General features: G+C 30.4%; 1 pseudogene; it reads left to right on the top strand.

Annotated features, from left to right (window-relative positions):
• Positions 1-1538: 1538 nt before the first annotated feature.
• On the top strand, positions 1539-17681 carry LOC149054268 (protein deacetylase HDAC6-like; annotated as a pseudogene).
• Positions 17682-27790: the final 10109 nt, after the last annotated feature.

Genomic DNA, 27790 nt, shown 5'->3' with positions numbered 1-27790 from the left:
TTTATACCTATATTATTAATTAATATATATATATATCATTGAAATATGCAACAAATATGTAGTAAAAATCATTAATATATGCAACAAATATGCATTTACAAAATTTATATTTAAAAATTCAAAGTTGTACTAAGTATGAACAAAATATAAATGTATAAATAAGAACACTTATAAATAAATACATAAAGATGACTGTTATTACCGACCAAAATACATTTACAAAATTTATATTTAAAATTGTCTAACAATATACGAAAACGAACTGACTAAACCGAATATGGCTATAATTTTACTATACCTACCTAATTATATATCTATTTTTTTTTTTATTGATTAACTAACTAATATAATATTATTATTATTTATTATTTTTTTTTGTTACCAACTAATATACATACTCTAATAGTCTAATCTCTAATATACTAATTAGGTATATTATTATAATTATGTCATTTTTTAAATAGTTGTTTTGGGGATTTTTTTTCCGATTACCATTTGTGTATGAATGTGTGTGTATGTATGTAGATGTGTGTACAATAAAACAAATAATAATAAATGGTAACAAGGTTTCTAGTAATAAGTTGCTGTTTGCTGTATAATACCCAATAATAATAATAATAATAATACAAATATATAATAAAATCACAGCAACACAAATGTATAAAAATATAATAGGTATATATAATAAATTAAAGCCCTTATGGCTATAACAGTATATGATATATTGTGGCCCTTCTGGTTCAACAATATATAAGGTGAATAATAATTGAAACATATTAAGTAAAGGTGTCGCCCTTATGACCAGACAGAACAAATATAAATTGACCAGCTATTTAAGCTGTTATCAAATGTAAATAATGTGACCTTTCTGGTCCAACAATATAAAAATAAGTATAATAATTAAAATCTGTTACATAGATGCACGGCCCTTATGACCAAACAGAATAAAATATATAAATTAGGAAGCTATCAGAGCTGTAAGCTTATATAGAAAAATTGTAATATAAAAATAATACGCAGCCCTTCTGGCACGACAAAATAATAATAAATTAATAATAATAAATTAAGCCCTTTTGGCTAAACAGTATAATATAATAATCTGGCCTAACAGAATATAAGTGATTATAGATGTTCGACCCTTATGGCACGAACAAACCAAATAATAATAGACACAGCTAAGTGCTGAACTGATGCTCGTGTAAAAGTAATAAATTAATACAAATATAAATAATGCACGGCCCTTGTGGCACGACAGAATATAGTAAGCACGAATTAAAATATACTGGATACCCAACGATACATGATAAGGCGCTCCTAAACTGACTTTCAATGTGCAAAGGTGCACTAGCGCTCCAAGGGAATTAAATGTTTACTAATGGATTGACTATTTAAAATTTAAAATATTATGCATAAATAACAAATAATATTATGATTTTTTTGAACGATTAATTTAAAACATTCATGCATTTTCTTATTACTGTAATCTGCAATATTATTAACAATTAATAGGCACCATTGACCATTCTAAATATTCTACTATGACAAAATGGATTGATAAAGTGTTAAGTGAAAGGTAAGTATTAATAGGTAGTAAAAGAAAAATGCACATTTAATTATTTAATGAATATTATTTACATCTTTTTTTATTACATAATACAAATAATTTTACAAATTTATTAATATAGTTACTTAATACAAATTGCATGAAATACTTATACAGGGTGATTGATTAAGATAATGAGTGTTTTACGCTTAATCAATCACCCTGTAATTACAATACATATACAGTTCAAACCTTAAATTAAATTAGTCAACAAATCATGTTTTAACTAATTTAGATAATTTTTTTTTTTGTTTTACTTAGTTTTTTTGAGTTTTGATTCACCAAATAAGAATACTGCCTCATTCTCATAGTAATATAATACGAAAAAATATTAGTCAATATATCAGCTTGATGTTCAAAACAAGGAAACTTTAAACCAATATTTAAACTAAAAAACTCATTATATGTATCTTCAAACACATCACAAGAAGTGGCATGTTTTGAAAAACATGTTTCTAGATGTTTGAGTATTAAGTATAAATTTCGATCTGGGTGAGTTAGGTATCCTCTTGTTTTATTATTTAGTAAATCAGCTTCACTACCGACAGTTGATGTATTTAAATGAAAAATGGGAAATCTATTTAAGTTATAAACATGAATTAAGATGTACGTCTATTTTAATTCTTGGTTATAAACAATGTCCAATGATAGTAATTAACATGACGAATTGACGAATATAATTTGTCATGGTTGTTTATTTAATTCCAAATATTTAGAAATTTGGCGGTAAATTATTTTGTAAAAGTTGCTACTAATATGATAACAAGCGCTAGGTGTAGTTTGCAACAGCTGTTTTGGCAAGTCAGTTTGGGTCCAAGAAAAATAGCAGTTCATATAGGTCGTTGGGTATCCAGTATATTTTAATTCGTGATAGTAAGTATATATGGCACAATGGAAATAATAATAATAATAAATCAAGCCTTTATGGCTAAGCAAGATAAATATACAATTATAAATGTGCAGCCCTTATGGTTGACAAATAAATATATAATATTTTGGCCCTTCTGGCCTTTTATGGCTTACAATAGTAAAATAATATAAATATAAGATGTCTTTAGCAATTAGCACCAAGAAAAAACAATACTTATAGTGTAAGGCCCTTCTGGCGCGACAATTTTATATATAAAAAACAATGATGGTAAACAACCTTCGAATAAAAACTTTATAAAATAATATTATTAAGTACGCGATGTAATGGTGTCGGAACAACGTACGGTACGAGACAATATGACGGCGGCCGTGATAATTTTCCGCGCATAGAGCGGTGAGCCGTCGGTGACCGGTTTTACATTTTACATATTATATAACTCACAAAACAATTAAATACAATGATAACGAAATGTAAAAACAATATTATAATTTAAATATAAACAAATAATATGCTGTGTGCATGGATGTGTGCGACCAGCTATTCTCCGTGCCCGATATATTAATTTACGTAAGTGTTACATACGCTCTGGCCTCAACACCGTGTATCCCAAGAGACAGTTGGGTTCTTTATCACTTATTATAAATATAATTTTCGATTCTGCAGTTTGCGGGACATTAAACTAGCTAGACTGATCGATCATAAATTCCTATGACTTAAAATTTCATTTTAACACATTTTTTTTAAATGGCAACCCTTATTTTAAATATAATTTTCAGATTAATTAATTTGTGTTGTAATTTTAAAATTGGCTTAATTAGAGGTATAGGTATAATTTTTTTTTTTAAATCTCATTAAATTTGAATTTTTTTCAGATTCTGAACGAAGTGAAGAATGTATTGATTTTACAATGATGTGTGTTTTTTTTTTTTTTTTGTGTGTGTCCGTGTACAGCATAACTAGTCGAAATAATGCTTCAATTTCAAACTTTGGGGGTGGTTTCCGATGTAAAAGTGAAGATCCTTGGTACATTATAGAGGTTAAAAGTAAACATTTTCCAACAGTTTTCAAAAAAATCGAGAAAAACAAAAAAAAAATGACAGAAAAACGGGAATTTTTACGCAAAATCAGTTTTCGACCAAATCGATTTTTTTATATAGTAGTAATTCAAAAAATAATCACTATAAATACTTGAAATTTTCACCAAATGTTTATAGTAGAGCTATCTATATACAGTTTAATTTTCAAACATTTTTGACTTTTTTTTAGTTATTTATAGACCACTGAAATTTTCGACTTTTTTGAGAATTTTTTTTTAAGTGTCGGTAAAAAAATGTTTGACGACCAAAAAAACTTGAAAATTTAATACAAGGTTCCTTATGAGTTCTTCTTATTGTAGCTAAAAAAAATTAAAAATCGTAAGTCACGATTTTTTTTAATAAGCGTTTATAGTTCAAAATGTTACGAAATCTGTCGAAAACGCGAAAATTTGCAAGTAATTTTGAAGTTGAAAAATCATAAAATTTTTTGCGTTTATAATTAAGGATTAAAAATACAACACTAAGTTTTCCATAAGTTTTCCTTTAAAGTAGTTATAGAGACAACTCGAAGCATCATTATAGGACAAATTTTAACTGCGTTTAAATTTTAAATTTTTACAAAATAGTGTAACGATAACGATTTATCCTGAAACGATTTTAAATATTTGTTATTATTCAAAAAGTATAAGTCCTAGATACTTGAAAATTTTACCAGTTATTAGGATTGGAATTTTCTTTACATGATTTAATCTTCAAAATATTTTGACTTTTTTTGAGATATTTATAGACGACTGAAATTTTCAATTTGTCTGAAAATTTTTTTTTAAGTGTCGATAAAATTTTTTTGGCCCTATCAAAATACTTGAAAATTGAATAAAAAGTTCCTCATAAGTTATTATTATAGTGATTAAAAAATTATAAGAATACATAGGCACAATTTTTTTTTAAATTCAAATATTGACTTAATATGTAAAAATTACGGCAATTTTCAAATTATCTTAGATCGAAATTCATAAAAGTTTTTCTTTTTAATTCTAAGATTTGAGAATTTAATACAAGGCTCATAATATATTTTTACAATAGCAGATGAAAAATAAAATAAATGTATAGCCACAATTTTTTTTTTACATGTATTCAAATTTTAATTTTGACAACATACCTAAAAATCACAAAAATTCGTAAATTATTTTATCCTAGAAATTCATAACAAATTTTCCTTTTATACCTAAGATTTGAAAATTTAATACAAGGCTCCTAAAATAGTTTTACAATAGCATTTGAAAAATAAAAGAAATATATAGTCACAAATTTTTTTTATAAGCATTTACAGTTCAAATTTTCACTAAATACATAAAAATTACGGCAATGTTCAAATCACCTTAGATCGAAATTCATAAAAGTTTTTCTTTTTAATTCTAAGATTTGAGAATTTAATACAAGGCTCATAATATAGTTTTGCAATAGCAGTTGAAAAATAAAAGAAATATATAGCTACATTTTTTTGTTTACATGCATTCAAATTTTAATTTTGACAACATACGTAAAAATCAGGAAAATTCGTAAATTATTTTATTCTAGAAATTCATAAAAAATTTTCCTTTTATACCTAAGATTTGAAAATTTAATACAAGGCTCCTTACAAGTTTCTCAATCTTTATCACAAAAAAAATGTCCACCGGAAATTCAAATTAAATTTTTATTAACATTTGAATTTCAAATATTGACAAAAATTCGTCAAAACCATGAATATTTGCAAATTATTTTGTAGTTCAAAATTCATAATATTGTTTGTATTTATATCTAAGGTTATACAATTTAACACCAAGTTTTCCATAAGTTTTGCTTCAAATAGCTATAGAGAAAATTTGAAGCGTCATTATAGGAAAAATGTTTTGAGCGTTTGAGTTTTAAATTTTTATGAAATCGCGTAATGATAACGATTTATCCTCAAACCAGGTATTCGTATATATCTATTATCTATGATAATATAAGGTATTATAAATTATGATAACTATATGATAACTATACTAATTGATTAACCGTGCCTTATGCAAAATGCATCTTAATTGAAAAATAAAATATTTGTTTCAAAATAGAATATATGACAATATTTAAATATAATATATCCTAGACTGACAATTAATCATCTCCGTTCAGAATCGTTTTTCGTATACAATGATACCTATCATTGCATTTAAATTTAATCCCATCCATTACAGTAACCTACTGTACAGCAGAGCGACATCCACGACTTACCCGCTTTTTTTTTAATATTGTTCGTAATACTAACAATACGAACTTCGTATTATTTCCTTCTAAACACCATGATGAAATCAAAATTATTATTATTAAGTAATAAATTATTAAAATTTTTTTTTAACAATAATGCTATACATTTTTATTTACAGAAATTACATTAACATTTAAACGGTGTTTTGAAGAAAATAATATATAAACAATAATAAAAAAAATTTTTAAAAAATATTCAAATTTTATAAAATTGTTTTTTTCATTATACCTAACGGCTATACAGCTCTAAATTAATCAATGTTGAGTTTACAATACAATAGTTGATGCATAAATATGTCTTGAAAAAATTTGATCAATACAAAATAATAATCGGAAATGGTTCAGAAATAAATCGCATAATTTTATTAAATTATTATATAATTTTTTATTGAATATTTTTAAAATCTTTGCAATAAATTCAAATTTGAATATTAAAAATTCAACCAACTTAAAATTTAAAAAAAATATATTAACAAAAATATTACTTTAAGTTATAATATTAACATTCTCATAAAATTCTAATGGACTTCAATTAAAAATATTATAAAAGTAACTAAATCAAAACATTAACATAATATTTTCAATTTAACATTAACTTGATAACATTAAAAATATATTATAAAAACATTTCAATTTAAATGTTATTAATATAACTAAATTATAACTGTTCGCGCCAAACAAGTTATATTGCTGTTGTCTAATTGTCGCGTGACGGCAACTTTCCTAATCTCGTCTCCCGTTTCCCCTTCACACCACTCAGTCCTTTTTGTTTAAATTATTTAATTATTATTATAATGTTGATTTATATCTATAGTCTCTTTGTATTTTCTACCGAACAATTATTGGTCGGTCTTTCCCGCATAATAATATGTTCATTATCATTTTCATATTATTATCTCTTATTAATCATTTTTTTTTTATTATTGTTTTTGCGGCCAACGCCCTTATTATTATTATTATTATGTATTATTGGCGTCACCGTGTCTACGTGTTTTTTTTTCCGTATGTCTATGTGTTCGTTGCTATTCCGCTACTGTAGCGTTGTTTTTGTCGTTTAGAGTTATGTTGAGCTCTTTTTTATTGTAAGTCGCATTGAGCGCAATCATCACATCAATTATTATTGTTACATTGTTATATTTCTTATTTTCATTCGTTGTCAATGCGACACGAAGTTCATTATACTTGTCTCGCCATTCAGGCGTAAAATCATGGGTGTTTTTTTTGTTGTTATTTTATTCATCACCCAATTTATCGTATGTGAATGTCACTACGTCGACTCCTACTGAAGGTTAGTACGTAATCCTATACATCGCATACTCGTCGATTACGACATCTTCGTCTGGTCATCGTGCTGTTTCACGGTTGCGTAAGACCGCCAGCACTCGCCGTGGTGTGTGGGAGGCCGCCCAGGTTGACAAGATCCTCAGCTTCCTCGAGTTCAGCAACGCGTGGGCCATCTTCGTCTGAGCGTCGTGCTGTCCACACCCGCGTAAGACCGCCAGCACTCACCGTGGTGTGTGGGAGGCCACCCAGGCCGTCCAGACCACCGTCACTGCACTCCAATCACCTCAAGACCTCATTATTTTAAGTTTTAGTTTAAGTATTGTCCCTAGTTTGTTGTGAGCTCTGTGATCATTGCACCATACCGAACCGATCACAGAGACCCCTCCCCATAATTAACCTGTACCATCCTCTTTCCCAAAATAGCACTCTCCCGTTCCTTGGTGTCGTCATGTACATATAGTTGCCTATCCAGCAAGTATCAGGGGTAATTAGACATAGACAATTAGCGATAGGATATTTATTTAACCAAGAGACGGTAGCTTATAGTTCGGGTATCACAACACATTAGTCCCGTACTCCCTAATATTGGGCGCGTACAATAACATTATTAAAATATTATTGTTAGGAATTTGCTGTCTGGGATAATGACTACGAACACTGCATAGACATTATGCGTGCGCACAGGTGTTCTTATATTATAGCATTATATATAATAACTAGGGCCTGGAATTTTTATGCAAAAAATATTGTTAAATATGCACATATTTATGCACTCAAAAATTCAAAAATATGCAAAACAATATTTATTGTGTGTTAAAAAAAAACTGAAATTCTTAAAGTAATTACAAAATATATTATGTGAAAAAAATACAATTTAAAAATTAATATACGCCGTGTGCTTAAAAAATATGTACAAACTATTAAACCTGCAATAGCTAAATTATTTAAATTAGGAATATTCTAAGTTCAAACGATTAATTTATAATGGTGTCTGGCGTGAAGGTGCTTGCACTGACTCTGGTGGCTCACGTCTGATTTTGGTCTATTCGGGACTCTCCTGTATAGTCCTACTCTCCGGGTTTCCGCTCCTATCGATAAGATAAGTATGTGTCCATGGTCTAATCGTGCAAATGCGTACGTGCGTATCCGTATCACTATAGGATACCGTAGCATCCCACGCTCATGCGGCCGTTCGGTTCACATCCTACTATTCGTGACACACGCGTAATCTCAATAAAATACCCGATGCCCTAATTAGGTATCTAAATGATGTCCTGCCAACACGATAATGTCGGGCAATGAGCTTCTCATATTTTAAGATTCTACTCGCACCAGCTATCGAGGTTGGACACAATGTGATCGGTGGTGAAATCATATGCCCCAGGGACACGTACACCTACGTGCAAATGCGTATTTAGTAGTCTTAGCGTGACGTCAGTACACAGTACATAGCAGGATTGATCAATAGTTGCGTTAAAATATCATCACGCCAAGTCACCAAAGAAGAATTACTTGCAAAGCATACGGCTAAACATATTGATTTATTAGAAAGTACAGAGCACTACAATGACGAAAAACTGGAACAATTGTCCTCAAAATATGACTCAATATATTTACATAATGTATGTTGCTTAAAAATAGAACTTGTAAACATTATAAATGTTGATGCAAATATGAAATAATACACTTAAAAGTTGAAAAGACAATCATAGTTATTTTCTATAATATATTAAATAACAACAAAGTCCTTAATACCTAACATAAAAATCGGTAAGCTACAAATTTATGTTTGCCGTGTATAGGCTGAAGCGTTTCAAACAAAAATAAAAAATAAATGTGAATGTCATAAACATAATAAACTAAAATAAAGATAAATAAATAAATATATGTTTTTCAATTATGTGTGTGTAACACAAACTGTCATTACATTTTAAAAAAGAAAGCCATGTCAAGTATTTATCTTTTTCAAATTGATTGAGCAGTATCGACATTTATAAAGTTAATATAATTATAAATATAAACATATTAGGTATCTTTTAATATTTAAATATTATTTTTCTATCAAATAATTGTTTGAATTAAATAGAATTTGTTGTAAATATATGCATTTCAAAGCTACAAAAACATAATTTAATCTAAAATATCTATTTAAGTTATAAAATAAATGTATTATACTATACTGCCTATAGATATTTATATTGTTTTATATGTTTATAGTCGAATTACAAGCAATCTCTCCTTGCAGCAGGTAGTTCAATTGAATTAGTCAAAGCAGTTGTAGATTACCGTTATTCGGTATATGTTCATTAAAATTCACATTTTTATCAAAAAAAAAAAAAAAATTATAACATGCGTATAATAAATTTGAGTTCAATCATTGTTAGACCTTCTGGACACCATACCATGGACTCTGAATACAGCGGTTATTGTTTTATAAATAACGACAATAACGTTGCAGTAGCTGCTCAATATTTATTGGATAAAACCCATGTCCAAAAAATTCTTATTGTCGACTGGGATATTCACCATGGCCAGGCTACTCAACAGATGTTTTATGAAGACCCAAGGTATATATTTTATATACAGTTAATTTAATTACGATATGACTAAAGAGTGTAAAAAAAAAAATTGTTCAATCAGAGTGTTTTATTTTTCTATTCATCGTTATGAACATGGACAATTTTGGCCAAATTTAAGAGAAAGTGATTTTGATCATGTAGGCAATGGTAGTGGTTCTGGTTTCAATGTGAATGTTCCACAAAATGACACTGGAATGAAAAATGAAGATTATATGGCTATAATTCATTACTTGTTAATTCCTTTAGCAACTGAGATAATCAATTGTAGTGAAAAAAACTACCAACCATAATAACAAATACTAATTATAGATAGGTACCTACCAATTTAGCTAAATAATAATGTATTTTAATTTATTATAAAGTTTTCTCCAGATCTTATAATTGTTTCAAGTGGATATGATTCAGCTATTGGAGATCCTAAAGTAAGTAGGTACCTTAGTACTTATTTTATTTGTGTTTATGTATTTCATTTATTATTGATAACTCTACCAGAGGGCGTGCTGGCGCGAGTGGCTGCGTTGTCTGGGAAAATAGAGTAGTTACCAGTAGTCGAGTTGTACTCGAGAAGAAGTGGTCTCCTGCGCTGGCTTACGGGGACGTACCGTACCGCTATTTGTCTTGTTAAATAAATGTTATTGGTAATGAAATAGTTGTTGTTCAATTTGTTATTTTTTTATTTTATATTTATGCTGACTGCTTCCTAGTCAAGAAGTTAACATAAATTTCTCAGAAGTGGGATATACTCCGAAGAACGTAGTGCGTCGGACCACGAGGTTTCCGAGACGTTAGTGCGTGATAGTGTTGTGGTGGATTCAATATTTCGATCTGAAAATTGTGCGCGTCGGATTGTCGGTATAGTAAAAGTCGGAATATTAACTCCTGTTCAAATTCGTAAATTTGAAAATTTCGATCGGTAACGGAGTTTCACGACCTAACCTCGAAAGTGGAAGTGTTGGTGCGAAGCGGTGAGGTTGGTCAACTTGTTAGTCGTGCGGATACCGCGGTTTGTATTAGCCCTAACCGTTGTAGCGGTATCTCGTGATCCTGTTATCAAATTGATAAGTTGTTGTTGATAAAATGAGAATCGTTGTTTGTTATTGTTGAGAATTGTGATTCGTATCGTCGGTGTGCGTTAGAGTTGCGGTCACGATGTCGAAAGAAAACGTTACTCCGCCGACCGAACCGAAGTCGATAAACGCACCGTCGTACAACGAGTTGTTCGTGCTTGTGACTAAGCTAAGTGAGCAAGTTTGAGTGATGTCCGCTCGGTCGAATATTTCGTCGGGTGAACCGAGTGAAGTGTCAAGTGTACCAGTCCAGTCCGATGTGATGGAGTTTCGGGTAGTACCTGATTTAAATAAAACTATCCATCAATTTACTGGTCGAGAGTCTTCTCACCAAGCTGAAAACTGGTTGGATGACGTAAACGGTATCGCATCGGCAAATGGGTAGCCGATCAGGTACAGACTACAGTTTGTTCGAGCTAATCTGAACGGTGCAGCACGAGATTGGTTCGTCGGTAAAAATTTCAGTAATTGGTCGGACTTCCAAACCCGATTCCGTATGACGTTTATACGCTCGTTACATACGTCTGACCGGTATTATTTGTTGAAAGCGCGTACCCAGAAAAGAGATGAACACGTCATGGATTATTTCCAACCTAAAGTACGTCTTTGTGGGGACTTGGCCCTTCCGTTTATCGAGACCAGAGATCATGTATTAAAGGGGTTATACTCGCGGGACATGGCACTGTACGCCCTAGGACGCCACCATACGACTGAAGAAGACTTACTTGGCGACCTATTGGAATGGTCGAGGATGAGTGATATACATGCGCGTGACTCGAAACCTAAGGTGACGAAACCCTTCATAAAGAAAACCGAAGTGAAGACGTCGAAGTCAGGTGGACCCGCATGGGCACGCGCGAAGCCTTCTACGGACAAAGTACCTGATGAAGCTGCGCCCTGGGTCGCGATGGCGAGCTGTTGGAATTGCAAAAAAACGGGTCACTTATCACGGGATTGTCCGGGCAAGCGAAATGCTGTATGCTATGGTTGCGGCGTTGAGGGGCACATAAGGCCGAATTGCCCTGAGCACGAACAGACTAGTGTTGCTGTGGCTACCCGAGAAGTTGGCTCGCATCCTTATCGTCGGATTGGGTGGATCAACGGACGTGAAGTAGACGTTTTGCTGGATACTGGTTGCCACCATGTATTGATTAAAGCTAGCGTCGCGGTGATGTGCGGACTATCCATCCGGCCTATGGACAAACCATTATATGGTCTGGGTAGTACGACGGTACCTTCCGTTAGGGCTGTAGGGCTAACGCAAGCGGAGGTAGCCGTGGATGGTGTATGTCCTGGAGCTGTGGAGATGCTAGTTGTGAGCGACGTCGTGCAAGTTCCCGATATCATTGTTGGACGTATTTGGTTGGATTCACCTGAAATAGCATATCATAAGGTCGGTGGTCAGTTGTACATCTATCGGGCTGAGCCATGGGATGGTCGAACCGAAAATACTGTGAGTACACTGTGGAAGTGGACAGATCGCCGGCGGTCGAGCCGTTGGACGTCGCGGATTTTGGTTATGTTGATCCTGGGCTGACGTCCAGTGAACGCGAAGGCCTGATGAGCCTATTCAACAAGTATCGCAATTGCTTCGCGAAGAACTTGAGCGAGCTCGGTTGTACGTCGCTCATGACAGTAGATATACATGAAGTGCCGAACAGTCGACCTGTGGTATGTAGACCTTATAAAACAACCCAGACTGACCGAGAAGAGATCTCAAGGATTGTAAGTGATTGGAAAGACCACGGCGTCGTGGTAGAGACGGTTTCTCCATACGCAAGTCCGGTACTGCTTGTAAAGCAGCCGGGCAAGAATCGATTGTGTGTGGATTACCGTAGACTAAATAAACAAACTGTTCGCCAACACTATCCATTACCTGATATGTTGGAGCAACTGGAGTCCTTGGCGGCTGGACGTCTCTTTGTTCAACTGGATTTGGCTAGTGGATATTTACAGATCCCGTTGACGGCCGAAGCAGCGGAGAAGACAGCGTTCATAACGGCGGACACTACAGGGCAATTCACGCGGATGCCTTTTGGGTTGTCTGGCGCCGTGGCGGAGTTTACCAAGTTGATGCAGCGGGTGCTTGGGCCGCTTCGAGGTAAAACCGTACGCAGTTATTTGGATGGCATGGTAATAGATGGCCGAGACTGGCCGGAGTTGATGGAGAAGCTCGAACTGGTGTTGGATCAACTGAAGCAAGCGAAATTGACGCTAAAACCGACGAAGTGTCAATTTGGAACAAAAAGCGTTGAGTCCCTCGGATTTATAGTAGGTGGAGGTGAGATACGTCCTGGACGCGCGAAGACTCTAGCGATTGCCGAATACCCGGTTCCAGCGGACGTTCATTCGGTAAGGCGGTTCTTGGGACTTGTCAGTGTTTTTCGTCGTTTCATTCCGGGTTTTGCTGTTGTCGCGGAACCCCTTACCCGTCTAACGAAAAAAGGTAAAGAGTTTGATTGGGCAGAAGAGCAAGAAGTTGCGTTCCGGAAGCTCCAAGAATGTCTTGTGCGCGAGCCTGTGCTGGTCATGTTCCGACCTGATGCGGTTGTGACGGAATTACACACGGACGCGAGTTCGTCTGGATTGGGTGCCATACTGATGCAGTCACAAGATTCCGGTGAACCCCTACATGTGATTTATTATGCGAGTCGCAAGACTAGCGATTCAGAGACCAGGTATCACTCGAGTAAGCTCGAGTTATTGAGTTTAGTATGGTCTGTGAACAAGTTTCGACAGTTCCTGTTGGGTATTAAATTTACAGTTTATACGGATTGTCAAGCGTTGACGTACTTAAATCATTATAAAAGTTCAAATGATCAAATTGCTCGCTGGCATGATTCTTTACAGGAATTTGATTATGAAATCAAGTATCGTCCAGGGACCAAAATGGCGCACGCGGACGCTCTTTCTCGAGCTCCTGTCGCGGAAGAAGAAGTATAGACTTGGATGCCTTGTTGGCGGAGCGATACGATGTGTGTATGTTAATGACTGAACGTGAACGGGTTCTGATGAGTCAGGCGGTTTATCCAGAGATTGCTAAACAGATTAAGGCTGTCAGTGTGTTGCCTGGAGCTGCGGATGAGCAGTATGCGGTGGTAAATGGACTTCTATATAAGAAGTACAAAGGACGTAGTCTGTTTGTCATGCCTAAATCCATGCGGAAGAGTTTGGTGGTGACCACTCATGATCTGAGCGGGCACCCTGCGGTAGACCGTACCATGAGTAACCTGTTGCAAGATTTTTGGTTTGCTGGCATGAAGCGTTACGTCAAGCAGCATGTGTATATGTGCTTTGAATGTTTGTTGATGAAGAATCCTAGGGGCAAGAGACCTGGGTTGCTACACCTTATACCCACCGGACGACGACCCTTTGAGACCGTTCATATGGATCATGTGGGGCCCTTTGTGACCACTAGGACAGGAAAACGGTATATTTTAGTTTTGATACACAATTTTACTAAATTTGTCAAATTATATGCCGTAGAGACCACGAGTGCAGATGCGTTGCTGAAGTGTGTGGAGCAGTTTGTGAACTGTTATGGGCTGCCGAGACGTTTCATCTCGGATCGTGGAACATGTTACACGTCTAAAGCGTTCGAGAGGTTTTGTTTGGAGCAAGGTATACAGTTGGTGTTGACGTCATCCCGCCACCCACGAGCTAATAGCCAGGTTGAGAGGGCCCACAGCGTTGTTATGGCAGCACTGATGACCAAGAACGATGCTCCAAATGAGTGGGACGAAAGCCTTCCTGAAGTCGAACGATATATGAATAACAGCGAAAGCAAAGTGACTCTTAAAACTCCATTTGAGTTATTACATGGTTATAGACCGAGGTTCCGGTTGGGAGTCCTTAGACAGTTGACTACTACTTCAGATAACTGGACTATGCCTAAAGATTTGTGGGACGAAGCTCGACAACAAATGGAAAGTTCAAAAAGGAAGACTAAGGCTGCTTTTGATAAGCATCGCCACGACAACACCCACTATTCTGATGGTGAGATTGTGGTGATGAAGCGTTGTCCAAATGCAACAGGCGAGTCTACTAAGTTACAAGACCGATACCGAAGTCCACTGGTTGTAACAGAGAGATTGCCTGGTGACGTCTATCGTGTGGTTGAGCTGGATAGTGAAAAAAAAGTAGATTTGCCACTACTGCACATGTAGTGCAATTGAAGTCATGGAAGTTGTTCAATGAAGGGGAAACAGAAGATGGCGTGGAGCATGACGGGGAAGACAAGGCAAAGCTAGATGAAGAATCAGAAACCGATCAAGTTGAGGAAGAGGACTGTGGAGGAGCACCTGATCCGTCTGCTGAAGTTCTGACGCTATTTGTCTTGTTAAATAAATGTTATTAGTAATGAAATAGTTGTTGTTCAATTTGTTATATTTTTATTTTATATTTATGCTGACTGCTTCCTAGTCAAGAAGTTAACATTATGTAATAATATGAACAAATGCTATACATTTAATGCCTATGTCCTATAGTATAGGACCTATACTATTTGAATCTACTATGCTAGGGTGAAATGATGGTTACTCCAGCCTGTTATGCTCACATTACACAAAAATTGATGAGTCTTAGCTGTGATAAAGTTGTTGCCATACTTGAGGTATGTGTATTTTCTATACCTTAAATTAAAATTCTTTAGATAAATATATTTAGGGAGGGTACTACTTGAAGATTTTAGCTGACAGTGCAACGTTGACATTAAGAGCATTACTGGGAGATCCATGTCCAATTATAAATTCATTACAACGACCATGTAAAAGGTAAAAATGCTTACTCAAATTAGATTATCTTTTAGTAAAAGATCTGTTAAAAAACGTTCTAAAATACACTAAAACATTTTAAAAATCTCTTATTAAGGTCCATGCAAACATGTCACTTTTAAGAATTGTTTGTTCCTTGCGGTCTTAATATGTGCACGATAGTAAATAGGTAATCATTAGTGTGTATACTCCCCAACCCTTGTCTATCACCCACATTATACATATCACGCTAAACAGTAAACACAATATGCATGCACATGTAATTTAGTCATTAGATCTAAAGATTGAAACCTAAATGAACGTTAAGTAGATGTATGCCTGACAAAAATGTATGCACTTCCAAATACATGGACAAGATTTTTTTGCATTAGTCACAGCACTTTTTCAATTTTACCAAATTCTTGACAGAAATAACCATTTTTAATTATTTACATAAAATATATTAAAAACTATTAACAATATTGAATATACCTACTATGATCCGACCAATGCAAAGTAAAATTCTCAAATCAAAAATCTTTACATTTTTTAAATCAAACCATTTGAAGCACTTTCATTTTTGTTAGTCAATTATGATATTTTTGATGAAAAATTGATTGAGTTTGCAAGGGCTTTAATTAACTAAGGAAGTTTAAAACTTTGTTTTAAATATGTATTCAGTTCAATGGATCACTTCATTTTATTAAAAAATACGTATTATCATAGTGTAATGGAATCAAATGAAAACGTGATTTATGCTCATAGACATCATTGGGATTGCATCATGTATAATATTTTGTACAAAGAAAATGTACCAGAAATTGATCACAATTTCTTTGATGAAAAGCCAAAAATATATCCAACAAGAAATATTTATCCAAAAATTAATACTATAAAGTTTTGATATAATATTAAACAATATTATTACTGGTATTTACACTATTATGCCATATTGCCATAGATTTTGATTTAACAATATTTTATAAATTTTTTGTTTAAAAAGAGGCCAAACTATTCAATCCAAAAATTAGAATTGGTTTAGTATCCAAATTGGTTGATCATTCAAACAGTAATTTTATACATAGCAATATCTATCAATATTTAAAATCAAAACTGGGAAATTTACATGTTTTAAAGGTAATGTTATTATGTTTAAATTGCAATTAATTAAGATAATTAATTGCTTTTTAAATATAGAAATAAAGTAATTTAAATTTATTCAATGTAAGTAAATCACAACAAGAATACTGTATTGAATTTATAGTAAATCCTTATACACTTAATTACTTCTTTATAATTTATCATATATCAAAATGATATAATTTAACTATCTTTAATTGATTTATTATTGTATATTTAATTAATGTTTAAAAGTAAACTATCCAATTATGTCGACTGTTGAGTGTTGATTAGGTAATAAATAAAAATATTAATGTTGTCAATCTAGTAAATAAAATATTATAAATCCTAGAAAACAGAACTGGATTTAATTAACAGAAACTTAAGATTAATAATAAAATAAGTTCTTTAAAATAGGAATTGTGTAGTATAACATTTCATTTATATACAGGAATATCAATCAACCATTGAAGAATTTAATAAAGCTTTTTCATTTGAGTATAACAAAGAAATATTAAACAAACAGAAATATATTGATGAAGAGAAGTGTACTACTAAAACCAACAATGAATTCATTGAACATAATCTTTTCTTTTTCTGTTGGACCATTACTGCAGGTTTTAAACATTTATCATTTTCGAAATCACATTTTTATAATATAATCAATGATGTTATCAGATTATTGATTCAATATTTGAAAACGTAATTAAATCTGGAATATTTATTTCATAAATTTCAAGTTTAAATAAAAATGATATCTCGTGTACATTAAATGCTTCCATTATTGGTGCGAACTATGCCATAAAAAAATATTACTTGAAAAAGTAATGACAATAAATAAACTACCTACTAAAAGATCATACCAAATTGTTTAAATATATGTAATATCATTCTATAAAAAAAATTATAACTTCTATGTTTCAGAATATTAATAATTCAACTGAACGAAAATGTTACACAAATATACTCTAATAACCAAATATTAGTTATTTCAATGTATAGTTTATTAAACAACTCAAAAACTATAAATGGAAACTATCACATCAATATGTCCTACCAAAAACCTTCTTCGCTTACGTAATCCTCTAGCTATACTGCAAAACTGAAAACACTAATGGTAATTGGGTACACTCTTACGAGGACAAAGCTAGCATATTTGCAAACCACCTCGCTGAAACCTTTCATTCTCATAATAGCATTCTCCTTCCAGAAAAAATTAACATAGTTGAACAATTTCTCAACTCACCATTACAAATGTCCCTCGCGCCAAAACATACCTCTCCTACTGAAGTTTAGTACTCCCATGAAAAAAGTCTCCTGGTTACGATTTAATAACTTCAGAAAAAGTTTAGCTTCTGCAAAAAGTTATCGTTCTAATAACCTATATATTCAACTCAATGCTCCGACTATCCTACTTCCCTATTCTATGGAAGCGTACTCCTCTATCATACTCATTCTCAAACCAAAAAAACCACCTGACCTTCCGTCATCATATAGACCTATTAGTCTACTCCCAATATTGTCAAAAGTATTTGAAAAAATTATTATAATTATATAATTTTTTTTAAGTTTTGATAGAAAAATTAAGATATTATAGTTTAATGTATTGTTTTTTTTTTTTTTTTTAATTATTAAATACACTTTTAATTAAATAGATGTAAAATTTTACTTGTGAAATATAATTAATTATTAGTGAGCAAAATTAATATAATTATAGATTAGGAATACGTATTGCACAATTGAGAATTTGAAACAAAAATATTACATACAAATCAAATTAGCTAAATACTATTTCCATAATACTAGTAAAAAAATTGTTTTCAACTATTTTATCTATAAAAAGTAATTCAATTCTTAAATAAAATTATCATAATCTATTGATCACAATAACAAATCAACACAAAAAGACATTAGCATGTATTTCATCCAGGTAAATCAAGTACAATATAATGAAACTAAAATATTTTTAATAATAAAAATTTACAAAACATTATAGATCTTAAATAAATTTAAAATTGTGTACCAATACTAAATTAAATTAACAAAATAGACCTTAAAAAAAGTTAACAAAAATTGTGTATTTTTCAAAGTTAAAATAAAAGTGGATAATTTATTACCTATTACTACTTTTGTGTGCAGTGCAATTTTTACTGTAAAAACATAATATCAAAAAGTTTGAATTATGTAAACACATATTTATAACACTTGAAATTTTTAAAATAATAATATTTTAAGATATTATATGCATTTCTTGGTGTTCGGTATAAACTTAGAGAATGATTTTATATTTTTATGTTAATGAATGGACTATATTATGAGCTATACTTTTTGTCATTTTTTTTTTTATGTAGTAAATGAAAGATTTTTAGGGGTGTACACGTCAAAAGGGAAAATTTTATGTTTTGATATATCTTTAAGGTTAAATTATATATATACATATATGTATATAATCGTTAAGATATTACATGAATATATTAGATTATAAGAAATTTGAAAATTCATAGTATACGCTGACCTACATAATATTATGAAGTTATACACTATGTACACAAATGTTTTATCATGTGGCTCAAACTGCAAAATCAAAAACATGCACTTATTATAATTCGCAATAAACAATTGGTTAAATATTCGTCGGAGTGAGTCACCTTGGGGGGCCTCAAAAAGGTTATAAACTTGAACGATGTCACGTCGAGGGAATAATATGAAATACCTGTAATCATCATAATAATAAATAATCAATTGATAATTTAATCGTAAATAAATAACGCTAATATAAACATTTTGTAAAAATTTCAAGTATTTACAATGATTCGTTTTGGAATTAGTATGAAATAAAAATATCGATTTTGTCGAAAACTGAGTAAGCGTAAAAATTCCCGTTTTTTGGTTATTTTTTAATGTTTATCCACACGCTTTTTTACTTTTGACCCACCAAGTCAAATTAAATTTTTATGATCATTTGATTTAAAACATTGGATGTCTACTTAATTTCTCTTGTACCGATATTCTGATTTTGTTGTTATTCAAAAATGAATTACTGTATAAACTTGAAATTTGTACCATAAGTTTATTTTATCAATTCTTTCACTTGATAACAGTTTCAAAATGTTCCAAAATGTTCAAGTTATTTATTGACATTTGAAATTATCAATTTTTTTATTCTATAAATGTCAATAAAATATTATTCATTGGGTTCAAAAGCTTGAAAATTTAATAAAACGTTCCTCATAAGTTAATATATTATAGCAGTCGGAAAATATTGAAAATTCATAGGAGCCCTTTTTTTATATAACCGGTTACCTGTCCTCAAATTTTGACAAAACGTATTTAAATAAAAAGTAACAAATTATTTAGTTGTTAAAAATATATAATACATTTAATTATTATAGCTGAGGATTGAAAATTTAAAACAAGGTTCTACGTAAGTAGTTATTTCTGCGACAAAAAAAACCTAAAAACTACACAATCACAGTTTTTTTTACAAATTTGGATCAAATTACATGTTAAATAACCAAGAATAACAATTTTAGTTATATTGTTGTAATTTAAAATAATTTGTGGGTAGGTAGTTAAATTTTCTAGAGTATAATTTATATTCTAGTTTTAATAGTTAATGTCGTTATTCACTTGCATTGATACTTTCTAATAGACTGTATGTAATAGAATGACTGAGTGAGTCCCAGTACATAAATAATGTGATTTGATTAATTTAGAAATTATTTTATCGGTAACAAACCGTGTCCGCCCAGAATCTTTTTTCGTATACAATGATTTTATATCATTATTGAATTCAAATTTAATACGATCATGCGTTACAGTAACTCGCATGTAAACTACTGTACAGCAGAGTGACATCCCCTTACCCGCTTTTTTTAATATGTTTTTAAAATTTTTTCAAGTATATGTAATAATAAAACTTACCTTTTTTTAAAAAGATATATGTGTAATAAAGTATATAAAATATATATAGTCATAAGTAACAAAAAATTTCAGTATAACAATCGATCAAGAACACACATATGTCATAAACTTATGGTATATCGATAGCTACGTATCGGGCTTTGAATATTTAACACTGATTGTATACAGCTGTACTTGATATGTACCTATAAAATATAAGACTACTTATAGTGTGATCAATTTTAACGTAATACTCTCATTATTCCAAAAAGCATTAAAATGTTATAACAGTTTAGCATTTTTTTCATACCCCTTTTATTTTTACCTTTATTTTTGTAGGTAAAACCACTTTCAACTTTTGATTTTTGAAAGACAACATATGTATGAAATGTATAAAACTATTTTTTTTTTTATGAATTTTAATTTTAGAATAATCCATTAGTAAGATATAATACCCACTCAAAGTTGGATGTTTTTTGTAGATACTATTGTATTTTTCGTTTGTAAAGACCAAGAGTTAACACATATTTTGTCCAAGTTAATAGATATCAATAGTAGATATCTATGATAAATATTTATTTCACACTAATAAAAAATGGTAAGATACGACGATAAGACGTATATCCTATCCATGTCTATATTATCAATATCTATATGCGTAATGTTTATATAATAATAGTGTAATTTTATAATAGTTCATGTTTATGAGCCGTATATATTACTGTGATTCATAGATTATTGATTTGTACGATTGACCAAACATTAATAATGACAAGTGTAAACAAACACAATATGCTTCTCTTATATTTTGTTTTGAATTGACTATATCTCAAAATCTATTGAAATGGAATAAAAAATGTAATAAAATATTAGTTATAGTTATGTAGATTTTATTAAGTTTCAACATTTCCAAAAAAATTAAAGAGGTTAAAACTTTTCTATATTATAAGTGTCTTACCTTAAATGTATCATCCTGTATAGCGATAAAGGAGTGTATGATTGTATTACTTCCACATGAATAAAATATGTTTATAAAATACACACATGTATGAATTCGTAATTGAACACATAAATAGACAAATAATAAATATGACTTTCACCGACATTTGAAGAAAAATATTATTCTGTAGCTTAATAAATAAAAATCAATGTATTATGAACAATATTTTATCTGTGCTGGTGGTGGGAAGAGGAGTATGGAGATTGGATTGCTTTATGCTTATAAAAGACATTTAGAAATATTATTCATTTCATTTATTGTTCAACGCTCATATTAATACATACTTCGTTTTATTAAATCAAAATGATTTTTATCAAGAATTCTATAACATTAACAATTTTAATTAGTGCATGTTGGATTGTTATAGATTCTGTACCATTAAGCAATGACAAATTGAAAAGTATATTTATTTATTGATATGGAATGGTTATATCTGCATTACCTATAATATTTTATTGTTACGATATGGATCTACAGCGATTTCTTTATTTTTTTTTTGTATTAATTTAAAGTTTTAAATTAATTTCATTTGTGTAATTACAGCTTTCGAGAAAAATGAAATATACTAATGACATTTATTAGATTTTAATTCTATACAAGATTAGGATTTACTGGCAGTAATAATAATTTTAATGTTATATAAGTTTATAAAGATTTTTTAGTAAGTGTATATTTTTTGATATTAGAGGAAACATTAAATATTCTGTAGATAATATGTTTTATAGTTTAATGTGTGAAAAATGTTTTACCTATCGTAATTTGTAGTAAGTAATACTTTGATGATAACTAATAAAATATATTGTTTTATTTTCAGAACAATGGTAATGTTTTAAATTAATAAACAAATAGTAACTTATAATATATATGATATTCCTCGGAATTAAAAAATTAAAATGTTCAGATATTAAATTGTGTAGGTATTTTTAAATTATGGTTGAAATTGATAACCACTCTCCCAATTACGTATTTCACGAAAACAATAAATTCCGAATCTATGTTTGATTAAGTTTAATTTCCATTTTAAAGTCGTTTTGTTGTAGGTACTCTTTATAAGTTATGATATTCGTCCAGTCATTAGGGGGTTTTGCCTTGCTAAAATACTTAAGTTTTGAAACTTGGCAAAAAGTTCGTCTTGGAACCAAAAATAATGCGCCATCCCTCCGAGGTCCGCAACCATCCACCATTTTAGGTGAAATTTTTAATTTTTTTTACGGTTTTTTTATAATATCTCTAAAGTTTTTAACTTAACAATAAAAATAGCTTCTATAAATATTAAAGACCATAAAATGTTCGATAAGAAAGGTTCTATATATTTTTAGCGTAAGTGTAATAGATCAGCCGCAAAGTCTAACCGTCCGTCATAGAATATGGCGCTGCGTACTTTAATAACTACATATAATATAATATTCGTATGCTTGTAGTTAACAACCAGCAACATTCTATGACGGCGAATGGTCTTTGTTGCTGATCAATTACACTTACGTTAAAAATGTATAGAACCTTTCTTGTCAAAAGTTTACGATCTTCAATTTTTATATAAGTTATTTATATCGTAAAGTTAATAACTTGTAAAAATACCATAAAAAAGTGAAAAATTTCACGTAAAATCCAAGATGGTAGATGATTGACCTCGAAGGGATGGCGCATTTTTTTGGTCAACCAGAACCCCAAGACGGAACATTTAGCCAAATTTCAAAACTTAAATATTTTTTGCAAAGCAACGACTTTTTTGGAGCCTTATTGACTGGACTATTAGTGATAATAATCAAATCAAGACCAACACTAAGATTTTAAAAATCTTGCAGACTTAGTCTTGGTCTTGTGGTAAGATTCTAGCAAAACTTGTTATTTACACAAAATTCATTTAAAACAATTTAATACCGGTTTTAGCTGTGTGTAGGTAATTGTGTAGGCTACGACCTCTAAGATGATACTTAACTCCATTATATGTGCGAGTATGTATATGTATGTGTGTATAATATATAAAAAAAAAATTTATGTCGAAAAATCTGATTCATACGTGTTAAACGTGTTCTTAATATCATCAAAGCGTAGTGGCAGTACCAATAGATTACAAGTTTACAACAGTAGTTGTACACAATATCTAATGCGACAATATTACACAAACTACTAACGTAAATACGTATACTCGTACAATCAATATGATACCTATCGTGATCCTTTAATGGCTTCCAACAATTTATTATTAAAGACCGGATTTATTTGTTTTTACATTTCGTTACTGGGTCTATGCAGTCTTATGAGAGTAAAAAATGTGGACGATTCGTTCAATTCTGAATGCGTAGAAAAAAGTTTTTTTTGCATATTTGAGAATATTTCATCGGTTGAAGAATATTTAACTCATTTAGCATATTTTGGAATATTTCGTAAATTGTGAGAAAAATTTTGTATTTATTTTAATATTACGGGAGCCAGAAAAATTGTATTTGAACATTTATAATTTTTATTTTATTTTTTTTTTGTCATTTTGATAAAAAGAAAACACGCAATGTTATTAAGGTTTATCTATAAACCTTGCAGTGTTATAGCGCTTTATGATATTAAGTTGCCATGCCGTTCCCTAACCATGTTGTTCTATCACAGAATAGATTAAATTTAATCTCTTCTGTGGTTAAGGTGTGATCACACCCCCCTACTACATATTTGTTGTTAACTGATTGTACAATAATAAGTTTACTCTCGTGCTCAGACGCACACTTTATAACTCTGTGTTATATTATTCCTCATACACCTCGGCCAATTAATTGGAGACAAACGCGCCGCGAGTATCGTTGCGGTCAGCTAGTGATGTCAGTTCAATTTCAATAGCTCCGCGGCGGTGCGTATACAGTCACTAATTGATTAAACATATTTAAAATGATAAAACAAATGCCTACCTAGGTACTTTCTTTGCTAATTATTATAATTAGTTGTACCTAGATTAGTAAAGGAACTAATTATACTAAAATTATTTATTTAATAAAAAAAGTAATGTCTCTTGGACACTTTTTTGGTACTTTGAAATTTCTGGGATAAAAAATATATTGCGTTTGTTTAATAATTTTGGGGGTGCAATTTTCTCTATCACACATTTCTTTTTATACCAGCATATATCTTCAGTGGCAGGCCATTTCCAGTTTAATCCAGACATTGCCATCGTCTTTACCTAATTATCCAACATTTAAATTATGTGTTAATTATAATATTATACCTATGTTAGGCTCAAGATATATATAATAACAAATTATGTAGGTACTTACTTCATACTCTGAGTTTTTAAATTTTTTTATTATACCAGGAAAATATTCATCTTCATATATAACAATTACATAATTTCCAATATCAAATTTGTCTGTACGCAATACTGGATGGACACTTTTGATCTCAACATTACTAAAAGATAAAATCATCTTCAGAGATTGTACATATCATTAATAGGAGAGTCAGATTTATTATTTTTTACAACCACTTTTTTCTTTAATTTTTTATGTTTTCAGTCTCAATTTTTTTTAATAATCGTGCATTGCGTTTTTCTTCTATAAGACTTTCTTTTTCATTCTTCAGATTTTCTTTTTCAACCTGCATATCTTTCCATGTTTTGCTTGTTGTTGCATATGGAACTATAGGTCTTTTTCTTTTTAAATTTGGATTCATTTTGTTTTCTTTCGGCCAGCTGAAATGTTTATTCCATAGTGAGTTTGGTGAACTGTCTGTATGCGATTGTGAAACCTCTTGAATATTTGTAGAAGTGGAGGACTCTTGATATTCATAATGTATTTTGTTTGCTTCATTAAACATTTCTTGAATGTTGCTAGAAGTGGTGCTGGTTGAAGTTAAATGTTGAAGTTGAATATCTGTGTCAGATTCAATATGTAACAAATTGTTTTCCATTGATTTGGAATGTTGTGTATCTATTTTGTTAAAAATATCTTGAGAATTTACAGGTGTAAGTAATTGTTCTAGTTGATTATTTGTTTCTGTTAATATTTCTGCACGAGGTAATATCTCTGGTATTTTTATTATTTTAGTTAAACGTTGAAATTGAGTATCAGTGTCGGATTTGAATCTGAGCTATGATTTCTTTGAAACATCATTGCAATCTCCCATAATCCTATTTTATTTAAAATTGTATTAAGTAACTTTATAAGTTATAGCAATTTGTAACAATTATTATATTATATTCAATTAATGAATGTAATTTAAACGAAATTAAGAAAAACCAAGGCTGGGCAAGTTAATGATTTTTTTTAACTCAGTTAAGTTAAGTTAAATTAAAATCTAAATCAAGTTAATTGTTAAAAGTTAATTCAAAATGTTCCATCAATTGAATTAAGTTAAGAGTTAACCAAAATTTAATATTAACTTTTTAACTCAAGTTAAGTTAAAAAAAGTTTCTTGTTTGCTTATAGGTAAAATTAAAATAATCGGTACCTAAAATTTTTCATGTTATTAGACCAAAGAACTATTACTATTTTATGTGTGCAAAAGCTAACAGTACACATTTTGTTAGCATATACTTATAACCTTATAAAATGTGTACCTACCAGCAATTTGTATTCCTACAATAGTTCACAAAATTAAATTAAATTAACTTAACTTGTTTAAATGTAAAATTAACTCAAGTTAATTAAAAGTTAATTCAAAAGTTCCTAAAGTTATTAATTAAGTTAGTAAACATAAAAAAAAATAACTTATTAAGTTAAAAAGTTAAATTAACTTAACTTTTTAACTTAACTTTAACTTATTAACGCGTTAATGCCCAGCCTTGAGAAAAACTATTTATTTAATTTTGTGATGTTCATTTATTGGAAAACACAAAATAATATGAAATTGTGGTTTACCACATTATATTGAAACCAGTGGATGAACACCATCAAAACGCATAAATTAATTAATCAGAACTTACCCAAACCTATTTAATTCGAATTTCCGTCCTATTTTCAAAAAATATTACTAACAATTAATATCAATCAAACATTATTGAGTTCTTAATCACAAAACACAAAATTTTTTTCTACAATCAAAAACTAAAAAAATTGATGCATCATTTACAAATTGGTGGGAAAACTTATCTTTTCATATTAATGGATATCGTTCCTATGTTCGTGCAATACCACTACATGTGGCAACATAAGAATATTGTGGTTGTTTTATATATTATAAATATAAGATGTACGTACACTGGGTTTAAAGTTAATACAATATAAACTATAAAGTATAATTTGTTCATTCACTGGTAATGTTCATTCATTGATACTGTTACCTATATGTATTTTATATCTATGATAATATAAGGTATTATGAATTATGGTATCTACATATTCAATGTTTTTGGAAAAATTGATTAACCATGCCTAATGCAAAATGTGTCCTAATTGAAAAATAAAATATTTTGTTCCAAAATAGAATATATGACAATATTTAAATATAATATATCCTAGACTGACAAATCATCTCCGTTCAGAATCGTTTTTCGTATACAATGATACCTATCATTGCATTCAAATTTAACCTACCTTAGTCAGAGGTCCATCCGGTCCCCCTAATGTACAGCAGAGTGATACCCACTTACCCGCTTTTTTTTTCTATTTGTTCGGTTTTTTATTTAAATTTTTTTTTTTTGAAAAATTGATATATCTTGGTAAAAAGTATTGGTACGATTTATTAAATTTGGGGCATTAAAAAATTATTTTTCAGTTTATGATAATAGAAAATTCCCCTACTTATTTTCATTATAAAATCAATTAAAATCACTTTGCGTTGAATAAAATTAATGATTTGTAGTAAAATGTGTTTTTCCGATAGGTATGTAAATTAATATCGAGATATACAATTTTCCTTAGGACAGTTTAAATATCTAATGTACACCATCAACAAATCTAATGACAAATACCAATTTTTTATGCAGGTGAAGAATTAAAAAACAGAAATAGACCGTTGACAGCCTTCTGTAATTATCCAGTTCCTTTCAAAACCTATAAAGGAGATATAAAAACTCTTTTTTTTAATTTCGTTAGTTGTAGAAAATTGTTTACATTATGTCACTTAATATTTTTTCCAATTATTTAATGTTAAATATAATATCAATTATTTAATACAATTAACTAATTTGATTCTTATTATATTATTATTGAGGTTCTTGTTAACCCCCAACGTAGATGTTTTGGAACGTTTCAGTAAAAAAGAATTCACTATTTTACAGGCCCAATAATAATTTTAATTTTAACAATTTTTCATAAATAATTAATGCCAGAATTAATGCCTAATAATAAAAAAAATGCACTCAT

This window comes from Diuraphis noxia, unplaced genomic scaffold (genome assembly GCF_037042655.1).
Source record: "Diuraphis noxia isolate RWA-SAM2 unplaced genomic scaffold, SU_Dnox_SAM2 contig0009, whole genome shotgun sequence".
Taxonomy (NCBI): domain Eukaryota; kingdom Metazoa; phylum Arthropoda; class Insecta; order Hemiptera; family Aphididae; genus Diuraphis; species Diuraphis noxia.
This window is presented reverse-complemented; position numbering and strand designations above follow the sequence as displayed.